The following is a 10,007-nucleotide window of genomic DNA, read 5'->3' on the forward strand; positions in this document are numbered from 1 at the left end:
TCTTCCATAACTTGCTCAACTAGGATCGGTTCACTCTCGATTTCTACACGAAATAATAATATATGCTTCAACATGATGATAATGTAAACATGATGCTTTCTTGGTACATGAAATATAATAACACCTTGAGTACAACTGTCCTTCACGGTACAGTTGCAAGCCAATAAAACCAACTTGCAATTATACCATCAAGGACCACACAAGTGACTTGACCAAATTGATCTTGAAACCCTACTGGTCACAAAACATGACCAAAACAAGATCAAACCCTAAACTAACACTTAGGGTTTGCTTTCATCCATTTTTGAATTAATTTGGAGATAAGCCCAAAAATCAACTTGTTCCAAATGACCTCAAAATTTTATGTAATCTTCCTCATGATAAATTAGTGTACCAAAACAAATTTCATAATTTTTGGAGTTATACAGTGGCCTACAAAAATCATGGAAATCACATTTATCAATTAATTAACTAAATTTTTGAACATTAAAAATTTATTCAAATTTCAAGTTTCATATTTTTAAACCATACTAGAACATGTACAGAAGCTACACACAAATTTTTAGAATTTTTGAAGCTATAATTATTTTCTTATAAATTTCCAAAGTCACTACACTATTCAAAATTCAGAAATAACAAAATCACACTATTCTCTCTCTCTCACTGACAGCCGGCCCCCGCATGTCATCCCTAACCTCCGGCTTTGACCGCAGCGATGACGGCGCTGACCGACGCTAACTCACCGACGGTGAGCCCAACGGCGACGGCCAAAGTACCAAAACGTTCACAAGAACTAGGCGCATCGATCTGTGGCATTACGGAAGTTGATTACAACACGGAACAAGGCTGACGCCGGCCATGGCAGACGTGGTGGCACGGTAGCGTTACACCGGTGAAACAAGGCCGGTAACGGTGAAACAAAGAGTCCAGGAAGCATTAGTGGCTCACCCCGAATGTGTTGAAGCAACGAGCGAGACCAGAGAAGCTATGGTGACGTGTTTCGACGGTGACAGTGATCACGGCGGAGCGGACCTCATCGGCGACGGCGTTCTGGTGACTGCAGTGGGCAAAACGACCAAGCAAGAGTGGATTAAGCACTACAACATCAAGATGAAGCTATAGAGACAACAAGCAAGGGCAACAGCTCACCGGATGATGCTGGCTGCGGTGAAACGGAGTTTCGGTCGAGGTCGCCGGCCGCGAGGAAGAAGAGTCGCTAGCAGCGGTTCTCGGTGGACTCAGACAACCACAGTTGGTGGGATGGGTTCACAAGGAGGAGACAAAGTTGGAACACTGCTTTGCCGAGGCTGGTTTGGGCTGAGGAAGCGAGGGGAGCTCGCCGGAGTTGAGGCGTCGGCGTCGGGAAACAGAGAAGAAAAAGAAAAGCAGACGATGGCGTCGGGGCTTTATAGCGCGGCCAGGAGCGCGCGGGAATGACACGCAGTGTGCACCCCATGCTAGCGCGAAGCCAAGGGCGGCCACAGGCACGCCTGGAAGGCCGGAGAAAGGACGCCGGTGGTGGGGCGGTGGTCATGTACTGTTCACCCAAAATTACAGAATTGCCACTGAGTTCATTTTATAAATTACTCCCAAATTTTTTAAAGAAGTTGAAAATCTCCAAAAATGAAAGTTGCTCAACTTTTAAAACTCTACAACTTTGCTTTAATGAACATTTTTAAATTCTACCTCCATTTTGAAATTTGAATTTGGGGTGCATTAGAGCATTTGAATCATTTCAAAATTACTCCAAATTTTATATGTAAACTTTAAAACTTTGAATACCAAAGTTGATCCTTATAAAATAAGCTTCAACTTTGCTTTTTGTCACAACCCCAAATTTCAAATGGAGTTTGAATTAGACAAAAGGGGCAAAAAGGACTTTCATGGTTTGAATTTGAATTCAAATCTGATTTGTTTACCTTTTTACTTAAATATGATTTTTGACCAGTTACATAGCCCATTAGGGTTATTTGAGTCAATTGACACATGGTCTCACATGATCACATGAAATTTGACCCTTGTGGTCATGATCTTTATTTAGAGTTTTGAATCACATTACATCACATAAAATAACAATTATGGAATAAAGCTTATTTAGTGAATGCATTCAAAGTTTCCTACTTTATGAATGCTTTGCAATGCATATGATGACATGTCAAGTTTTAGTGCTAGGTCAAAACACCAGAGGTGTTACAACCCTTCCCCCTTAAAGAAATCTCGTCTCGAGATTTAAAACCTAAGGCTAAGTAATGGAAAAGGAAATGTGTCAAGCTAACACATCATAACTTTATTCGAAAGGCTAGTGAGGGGGTTTCCATTCTATTGACAAACGAGACAAGTTACAATATAGATAAGATATTGCAACTAGATAGAAGCGAAGAAGTCAGGAAAGTTTTCTTCTAAGTAATCCTCGGACTCCCAAGTAGCTTTATCTTCAGTGTGTTGATTCCATTGTACTTTGTAGAACTTGATTGTACGTCTTTGAGTGACTCGATCTTTTTGATCTAAGACTCTAATAGGGTACTCGGCATAAGTTAAATCAGGTTCTAGTTCTACATCACCAAAGTCAATCACTTGGTTAGGTACTTGAAGACACTTCTTTAACTGGGATACATGGAAGATATCATGCATAGCTAACATGTGATATGGTAGCTTGACGCGATAGGCGACCGGTCCACATCGTTGTTGGATTTGAAAGGACCAACATAACGGGGCGCCAACTTTCCCCGAATCCCAAAACGATGAACTCCTTTCATCAGCGACACCTTGAGGTAGACATGATCTCCCACTTTGAATTCTAGCGGTCGTCTCCTCTTATCAGCATAGCTTTTTTGTCGGGATTGAGCTACCTTCATATTAGCTTGTGTGAGTTTAACTTTCTCTTCAGCTTCCTTGACCACATCCGGTCCAAAGAACCAACGTTCTCTAGCTTCTGACCAATTTAAAGGTGTCTGACATCTACGGCCATACAATGCTTCGAATGGTGCCATTTTAATGCTCTCTTGATAGCTATTGTTATATGAGAATTCAGCTAAGGGAAGGCATTCATCCCATTTAGCACTATAGGAAAGGACACATGCTCTCATCATATCTTCAAGAATTTGATTTACCCTCTCAGTCTGTCCATCTGTTTGCGGATGATATACAGAACTGCGGATAAGTTTAGTTCCCAAAGACTCATGTAGACTTTTCCAAAACTTGGATACAAACAATGACCCTCTGTCAGAGACAATGGTCTTGGGTGCCCCATGCAGACTAAAGATTCTATCAAGATAAAGCTTTGCATACTGTTCCGCTCGATATTTATCTCTGACTGGTAGGAAGTGAGCTATCTTGGTTTGGCGAACAACAATAACCCATATTGAATTATAGCCTGCAGATGTCCTAGGCAATCCTACGATGAAGTCCATACAGATATCTTCCCACTTCCAAGACGGAACTGGTAATGAATGTAATGGACATGCAGTCTATTTTGACGATGTAGTCTATTTTGAATTAGACAAAAGGGGCAAAAAGGACTTTCATGGTTTGAATTTGAATTCAAATCTGATTTGTTTACCTTTTTACTTAAATATGATTTTTGACCAGTTACATGGCCCATTAGGGTTATTTGAGTCAATTGACACATGGTCTCACATGATCACATGAAATTTGACCCTTGTGGTCATGATCTTTATTTAGAGTTTTGAATCACATTACATCACATAAAATAACAATTTTGGAATAAAGCTTATTTAGTGAATGCATTCAAAATTTCCTACTTTATGAATGATTTGCAATGCATATGATGACATGTCAAGTTTTAGTGCTAGGTCAAAACACTAGAGGTGTTACACTCTCCTTTCTAGATGACTACTCAAGCTATCACTAGATCGCAATGAAAGAGTCTGACTAGCTCACGACTTTATTCAACACCCCGTATGGTTCATACTGCTACGTAACCATGCCTTTAGGTTTGAAGAACGTTGGCGCCACCTATCAACGATGCATGCAGCGATGCTTCACCGACCAAATCGACCCGCCCAACCAGCCTAACGAAGTTGAGTGGCTAAAACCAACAATCACCGTCTATGTAGATGACATAGTGGTGAAAACGGCTCAAGCTAGCGACCTGATCGCAAACTTGGCCGCAACATTCGCAAACCTCCAAAGGTTCAACGTCAAATTGAATCCCAAAAAATGTGTTTTCGGGGTTTCGAAGGGAAAGCTGCTCGGATACACCATGTCTGAACGTGGCATCAAAGCCAACCCCAAAAAAATCATGGTCATCTTCAACATGGACCCTATACGCAATGTCAAGGGTGTACAGAGGCTCACCGGCTGTTTGACCTCCCTAAGCCGGTTCATCTCCTAACTAGGCGAGCGGGGGATACCTCTCTATAAACTTCTCAAGAAGACAGACGCATTCATCTGGACTGAGGATGCATAGTAGGCTTTGGAAAGCCTCAAAGCATCATTGACGTCAGCCCTAATCCTTGTCGCTCCTGAATAGGGAGAACCCATCCTCCTCTACATCATGGCAAACAACCACGTTGTGAGCGCAGCCCTGGTCATCAAAAGGGAGGAGCCAGGACACCCCCTGAAGGTCCAACGACTAGTGTACTTCATCGGTGAGGTACTCACCGATGCCAAGGCTCGATACCCGTAGCTTCAAAAGCTTCTATACGCCATGTTAATGGCGACCCGGAAGCTCCTGCACTACTTCATCGACCACGAAGTCATGGTCGTCACCTCATACCCGCTAGGAGACATCGTCCGCAACCGCAACGCTGTGGGTCGGATCTCCAAGTGGGCTCTTGAGCTCATAGGCCACGACATTAGGTATATCCCCCGCACTTCTATTAAGTCTCAGGCTCTCACCAACTTCATCGTCGAATGGACGGAAGTCCAGCTCCTGACCCCAGACGTCACCCATGAGTACTAGACAATGTACTTCGATGGGTCGGTCATGGCGCCTAGCTTGGGGGCTAGAGTGGTTCTGATCTCCCTGGATGGGAGCAGGCTCCGCTATGTGATTCGTCTCCTTTTTTTAGCCTCAAACAACGCCGTGGAATATGAGGCCCTCATCAATGGACTGCGCATCGCCGTCGAGCTCGGTGCCACGTGGCTGTATGTCCGTGGTGACTCAGAGTTGGTCATCGGCCAAGTCATGAAGGAGTCCTCCTACAAGAGCCCTCTCATGACAGCATATTGCCAGGAGGTGCGAAAGCTCAAGGACAAATTTTGAGGGATCGAACTGCATCATGTCCCTCGAAAGGACAATGATGCCGCTAATTTCCTTGCAAAATTGGCTACTAGGCAGGTGCTGTCTCCAGATGGGGTCTTCATCAACGATCTTCACGAGTCGTCTGCCCATGTTTTAGAGAATCCAATGCAAATGCACTCCAACACTAATTTGGCACGCGAGGGCTCTGACCTCCCAACATGCTCTGACCCCGACCAAGTGCTCGGTGGCTTCGACCCGAGTGCCTTCATGGTGACATCGCCCACCGACATCGCCATAATAGCGCTCGATCCGGTCGACTAGAGAGCACCACTGCTTGCCTACCTCCTCGAGGAGGTTCTCCCACCGGAAAGAACTAAAGCGCGATGAATCACTTGATGCACCAAGACGTTCGTCGCCATTGGTGATGAACTTTACCAATAGCGCCCATCGAGAGTACTCATGAAGTGTATCCCGACCGACCAAGGGAAATAGCTTCTCCTCGAAGTCCATGCTAGAATCTATAGACATCATGCGGCCCTAAGGTCACTGGTCAGGAAAGCCTTTCGCTAAGGTTTTTACTAGCCCACCGTGCTGTGAGATGTAGAGGAGGTTGTTCGCATGTGTGAAGGATGATAGTTCTATGCTCGGCAAACTCATCTGCCAGCACAGGAGCTTTAGACCATCCCCATCACCGGGCCATTCACGGTCTGAGGCCTCAACATGGTTGGACCCCTCAAAAAGGCCTCAGGCGGCTTCACTCACTTACTCGTAGAGGTGGACAAATTCACCAAGTGGATAGAGGTGAAGCCCACCACCAACATTCACTTAGAACATGCGGTCAAGTTCTTCCTTGACATCATCTATCGTTTTGGTGTTCCTAACTGTATCATCACTGACCACGGAACAAACTTCACCGGGAAGAAGTTCCTAGACTTCTGTGATGAATACGACATCAGGATCGTTTGGGCCTCGGTCGGACATCCGCGTACTAACGATCAAGTCGAGCAGGTCAATGGCATGGTCCTCCAAGGACTCAAGCCCCACATCTTCGACCGACTCAATAAGTATGTTGGGCGATGGGTTGTAGAGGTCCCAGCGATCCTCTGGAGCCTGAGAATAACCCCAAACCGATCCACAGGGTTCACACCTTTCTTCCTGGCCTACGGAGCTGAAGTAGTGTTGCCCTCCGACCTTGATCATGGTGCCCTAAGAGTGAAGGCCTTCGACCAAGATTGAGCCACGGAAGCTCAGCAGGACACGGTCAACCTACTTGAGGAGGCTCGTGAGACGACCATCATCTGCTTCGCTCGCTACCAGCAAACTCTCCGTAGGTAATGAAAGAAAAACCAGGGAGAGGATCCTCGAGGTCGGTGATCTCGTACTCAGGAGGACCCAGTCCACCAAGGACAAACATAAGCTCTCTCCACCATGGGAAGGACCCTACATGGTGACCGAGGTGATCTGACCGGGTGCCTACCGGCTGAAGGATGACAATGGCAACGTTCTCACCAACACATGGAACATCGAATAGCTACGTCATTTCTTCCCCTAAAGCTCGGTCTTACCTTTTCTTTCCATTCAACGTTTGCTCCTACAGCACCCTAGCATGAGCACTCTTGGCCTGGGTCGCTCGAGGGCTCCACAGGGGTGCGACACCACCCTCCTTTTCACTATCATAATAGTAATACTTTTTGCCCAAACGAAAGGGCATAGTCCAAACGAAGGGGCATTCCGTTCCTTTGATTACCCTATGTAACTTGTGTTTTTGAACTCCTGACCAATCACACCCTACCACGACCTACAGTTACGAGCAGCTAAGCCTCGTGGGCCATGCTCAGGTTCTTAAGGTTGCATCCTATGGTTCAACGGGCAGGTGTGAAAAAGAAAGGACAGAAAACAAAACTACGCTAGGGGAAAAACAAGGGCGGATGGGACAAGCTTCCCCTCACAAGTGATTTCATCACAATACAAAATTGAAATATTCACGAATGTAAAACTATTCACATGGGGGCTTCCCCACAAACTCTTCTTTTACATGTACTGACTATTTCTGCTCTAAACTCTACTATGTCCCCCCTGGTGGCATCGCCTGATGGTACAGTCGATGAGGTCGAAGGCAACTCACTTCCGATCAGGATGACGTTCGGCTCGGTCAGGGGTGGGACGACGCTCGCCTCCAACCTAGTCTCCACTCCCTCCACAGGCTGGATGACATCTTCTCGGTGCACATCTTTAGCCATGGATGAACAACGAGCCTCCATCACCCACTACACGGTGACTTGCTCGGCAACCATCTGTGCAAATGGCACCAAACTCTCCCCCAGCGCATGGATTTCATCTACACTCCACCCATCGGCGTACCCTCTATAGATGGCCATGAAGTCTAGATCAAGGTGATGGGTCGACAATGAGGTCGACACCCCTAATGTCCCATAGAACATGCCGTCTAACATGAGCACCCGAACTTCATTCGGGACCACCGCCAGCTGGATGGCGGGCGTACTAGTGCTCGGTCCTGACCTAAACACTTCGAAGATGACCACCTAAGTGACATTGTGAATCTAGTTGAGCTCTCCCTCGAGAGTGCATCACTCCTCAAGGGAATGGGCTAGCGCCTTCACGCCCGACTGACCACTGCTTTGACTATTTCCTGCTCTTGCTCTAGAGAGCCGATCTTTCCACCTAGTTCTAGAAAAAGACAACAAATTCAGACACAAAGGAAAGGAGAAATCAAGGAATCAACCAAGGGCAGAATGGATACATACCAAGGCGAGTGCTTTCAAGAATGGAGAGCCCTTTGCCTTGTCGGGTCACCTTCTCGACCAGTCGAGCGTTCGACTCCTCTACCCTGAGCATCTACCCTCGGAGTGCAACCACTTCTTGTTCAACATTTGACTAGGCCTTCCGCTCTGCCTCTAGAGTCTCCATGGACTTCTGAAGCACCACCTCAGTCTCCGCCAAGTGGACCTTCGCTACATCAAGCTCCCGCTTGGTAGCAGTCACCCGCTCAACCGCACGTAGTTTCGTCGTAAGTGCTCCCGTTACCTCGGCCGCCCGGTCTTGGGACTCACGATGGGTGGACTCCAGTTGGTGCCTGAGCTCATCGGCCCACCATGACACCATTGCTTCCTCATCCATCCGACCATGCTCCTCCCGAAGAAATTAGGACTTACAGATCGACATTGTCTCTAAATCCTGTGAGGCAAGAAGCAAACATGCTAAGATAACCATTGAAAGGCCAAGGAGTCAAGGACAACACCAAAAATGCAGAGAACTTACCTCTGCAATGCATGGCAGGTTGACTATCATGGCCTGATGGATGAGCTCCACCTTCTCCAAAGCCTCCTTGAGCCTTGCCTTGGTAAGAGCGAGATCGGACTCCATCGATAGTCCTGTTTACACCAAAATTTGGGAAGAAGAACGTGGGAACTCGAAGCTTCCAAGATTGTGTCATCAAGAAATCGATTGTATAAGGATCGATATCAGCTGATTCAGACGCAGCACTAGGATCGACTCTCTTTAAATGACGTCAGCAGATAACATCAATGAGCTACGGTTGGCGTCGGGGAAACATATGTCGGACTCTACAAAAAAGAAAAGATTAGGGTCAAAGTTATCTTAAGTTAGGAATGTTTTCTCTCATAACAAAAATTGTAATGAGCCATACTTGAGTAGGATTCATGTTTAGGTTCCGGGTATAAATATTGGACCTCGGCTATTGTAAGAAAGATACACAATCAATCAATATCAATTTCTTTTTTCGGCTTCACGCCAACCCTTAGGAGTAGGAGTACTATAGATCTTGGTGAGTTCTTCAACGATTAGGGCTGCATCAATCCGGTCGACCTCTGGCTTGTTTATAAGTACCGTCATGGCTTATACTCTTGTTTGTAAGGCTGCATCGGTCCGACCGACCTCTTACAACTCTAGTATAAGTTAGTTATCGATCCTTATCTAGTTTAAATACGGCTGCATCGGTTAAGTTCGACCTCCACTGCTTGAATTAGATTAAGATCAAGTTATCGGCTCTACCTGAGGGTGGCGTCCTCCGGGTAGATTCATTAAGTTACCGATCTTGCTAATGTCCTTGTTATCATTAGTTTCAGCAATATCAACCTTCCCGATCTAGATCGATCTAGATGAGCCTCACATCCTTTTAGTCCATCGTTTATTTTGTCACATTGCCATGGTTCTTACTTTAAACGATGGATTATGCTTTATCGACTGTTCTACTTCGATCTTGATCGCGCATAGTACGCGGCTAAGGCATGTCTGATCTTGAGAAGGTTTACTAGCTAGTTGAATTTGGTTTATAGATCGCTATTATGGCTATAACGATCTGGTCGATCCCCACTGATAGCACTTTAAATTGGAGTATGCTAGTTGGTAGATTTGCTTTCGACTAGGCATGACCTTGGCTGTTTGCTATGCCCGCATTGGCTAAATAGCCGATTGCTAGTACTTTAACATTTATAGTGTGTCTTTATGATTCTGCTAAATGTGAATAGATCCGTTTACTTTAAAGGTTTGATCTATTGTCTTTATTATGGCTGCCATCGATCCGGTCGAACCCCAGTGTTAAGGAGAATGGGTTAGATTTGATGATTTTATAGGTCTGTCCATATTAAGCAGTCGATTGTTAATATGCTATAACACCTTTTATACCTAAATCAGTTGTTTTAGCCGATTCGCTCGTGCTTTCACAGATATGGCACGCTTTCATAAACTTGTTAACGTATAGATGGTTTTATGGATTTTCTGGCTTTAGGTTATTGTCATCATCATAACTGCATCAATCTGG

The sequence above is a fragment of the Miscanthus floridulus genome, chromosome 9, assembly GCF_019320115.1.
Source record: "Miscanthus floridulus cultivar M001 chromosome 9, ASM1932011v1, whole genome shotgun sequence".
NCBI lineage: Eukaryota > Viridiplantae > Streptophyta > Magnoliopsida > Poales > Poaceae > Miscanthus > Miscanthus floridulus.